Source organism: Triturus cristatus, chromosome 4_1, assembly GCF_964204655.1.
Source record: "Triturus cristatus chromosome 4_1, aTriCri1.1, whole genome shotgun sequence".
Taxonomy (NCBI): domain Eukaryota; kingdom Metazoa; phylum Chordata; class Amphibia; order Caudata; family Salamandridae; genus Triturus; species Triturus cristatus.
Window position 1 is genome coordinate 106,185,280 of NC_140585.1, and position 3,200 is coordinate 106,188,479.

Below are 3,200 nucleotides of genomic sequence, written 5' to 3' on the forward strand. Positions count from 1 at the left end.
GTGGAAACAGCGCACAGTGAAGTACGTGGCACAAGACCAAGGGGAAGAAGAAGAGGACCAAGAGGAAGACGACGAAGTACTTTGCGTGGAAGACCAAGTGCTAGGGATTGACTACAGACGTTCTCGAAAACCCCAGTGCGACATACGGATCGGAGGAGTGGGAATCACCATAGTGGCGGACTCGGGGTCCCCATACACTATTGCGCAAAGGTCCGTATGGAGAGAGGAATTCGAACCCGGATTAGGTCCACATCTGGAACCTCTCGATATACGACCGGTCATGTACACGGATCAACCTATCCCAATGTTAGGGTTCCGAAGACTACTCTTCCAATTCAAAAACGCAGCGCCCAATGCAAATTGTACGTCGCAGAGAAAGGGCCCTCCGTCCTAGGGTGGAGGGACCAAGGAGAATTGGGGATGTAATTAAACCCAGGTGGAGACACGCAAGTGTTAGTAACGTCGGATGGAAAATGGATGAAGGCAGAAGGAATGAGGAGCGAATATCCGAAAATATTCGGAGGAAGGATAGGGAAATTGGAGAAGTTCACTCACAAAATTGAGCTCAAAGAGAAGGCCCAGCCCGTAGCACACAAAGTGAGAAACATACCAATCGCAGTGAGAGAGGCGGTGCAACAGGAGCTGCACCGACTAGAAGAAGAAGGAATAATTGAACCCATCGACAGTGCGGAATGGCTGGCGCCACTGGTAGTGGCGATGAAACCCACGGGCAAGCAGCGCCTATGTGTGGATCTCAGAGAACTCAATAAATGCATCGTAGTAGAGAAGTTCCCGCTACCGCGCATAGAGGAGATGCTGGCACGGACAAAAGGAGTGAAATGGTTCTCTACCATCGACCTTAAGTCGGCGTATCACCAGGTAGTCCTCCATCCCGCGAATAAGAAACTGACGTCCTTCATAACACCATTCGGATGCTACCAGTTCTGTCGCATGCCCTTCGGCCTGGCCTCAGCAGCAGCGGTTTTCCAAAAGCTAATGGCCCGTCTGTTCCGAGACATAGAGGGAGTACAATACTTCCAAGATGACATCCTAGTGATGGGGAAGGAACAGGAAGACCATGATGAGAAGCTGGACATGGTACTCAGGATACTGGAGAAGAACGGACTAACCGCCGAGTGGGAGAAGTGTCGCTTTGGCATGTCGTCAGTTACCTACCTGGGTCATGAAATCGGAGAACAGGGAATAACACCAAAAAAGGCAAATGTAACAGCCATCTGTGATGTGCCTCCACCTGCCATCAAGGAAGAAGTGAGATCCTTCCTAGGGATGGCAGAATACTACAGTAAGTTCGTCCAGCACTTTGCCACAAAAACGTACCACCTGCGGCAGCTCACGAGGGAGAAAACAACATTCCAATGGACAGGAGAGACGCAGGAAGAGTTCGACACCGTAAAAAGAGAAATCAGCCAGGCTATTCCTCTACAAGGATACGACCCCCTAGGAAAATCGATACTGATGACGGACGCCAGCGAGAAAGGGCTAGGAGCAGTGCTCATGCAAGAAAGACAAGATGGCACGAAGGAGACGCTCAGTTTCGCGTCCCGGTCTCTAACGAGCTCAGAACAGAAGTTCAGCGTGATCTAGAAAGAAATGTTGGCCGCTGTGTGGGCCATGGGAAAGTATTGCCAGTTCTTATGGGGCACACGATTCCTATTGAAAACGGACCACAAGCCATTAGTGAAGGTACTAACATCAAGCGGACATGCCAACGCGACACCCCGCATAGCGAAGATGATGCTGAAACTATTGGAATATCGCTATGATGTGGAATACATACCGGGGTCACGGAATAAAATAGCAGACTATCTCAGCAGAGCGTCAGCAATGGAAGGTGCCGCCAATAGCATGGAAGACGACGACGTGATGGTGGCCTTGACAGAAGATCCGGAACGGGCGATAAGTAGACATGAATGGAAGGATGCATACGAAGCAGACAAAGACCTGGCAGATATCAAGAGATGCGTAGTTCATGGGTGGCCCGAGAAGAAACGACAGACGCACAAAATGTGACTATTTTACGAAGTCCGGGAAGAACTGTCGGTGGGAAATGACGGTGTGTTTGTGTACAGAGGAGAAAAAGTGGTCCCACCAGCAAAATTAATACCATATCTGTTGACAGTATCACACGAAGGACACCTGGGAATCGTGAAGACTAAAGCAAGGACCAAGCAAACGTATTGGTGGCCAGGCATAGATCGACAAGTGGAGAGACACGTAAGAGACTGTGAGCAATGTCAAGGAGCAGACAAAATCCTGAAGCCAATGATTACGGCTCTAGGGAAGTTCACTAACCCCAGAAATCCCTGGGAAGAAGTGGCGGTGGACATCCTGGGACCAGTACTAGATAACCAGGGAACGCCGAAGTACATATGTGTTATAGTGGACAAATACTCAAAGTGGCCAGAGGTACACATTCAAGAGGAGATGGACACAGACACTATACTGCAATTCCTCTCATCGGTGTTCCTCAGAGAAGGCATCCCCAGAGCCATAATCAGTGATAACGGGCCCCAGTTCACCTCGGACAAATGGGTTAGATTTGCGGAGAGAAATGGCATCAAACTCAATCACACGTCAGTATATCATCCAGCGAGCAACGGCCAAGTGGAAAGGTACAACAGGGTGATAATGGGCTCCATACAGGCAGCCATCTCCAGGGGCAAGGACTGGGAAAAGGAAATACAAAGTATGATATGGGCCTACCGCATCACTCCTACCAGCACGGGGTACAGCCTGTTTCAAATCCTACGAGGGAGACAACCATTCACAAAGGACAATGTAGCGTGGAAAGAGAAAACAGTCACGAGCAAGTGGTCCCCAGCAGTGGTGCAACACAACCTGGAGAAGGCACAGAGGATCTACACAGAACATTACAACCGTAGGAAGAATGTGACAGAGACGGCCCTACAAAGAGGAGAGTGGGTCAGAGTAAAGTTGGCGGTACTCAAGAGAAAGGGAGACAGTAAATACTCACCACCCCTGCGGGTGGAAGAGGTGTACGACCGAGCCGCGCTGCTTAGCGACGGCAATGTGTGGTCCCAAGACTGAATGGCCAAGTGCAACAAAATCCTACAATGGCCCCGAGGGGACGAAGAGAGAAGGACACAACAAGAGGACATGGGAGACGTTGCAGAAGTTCCTCAGGAGGAGAAAGAAGACCACGTTCATGACAACCTGGA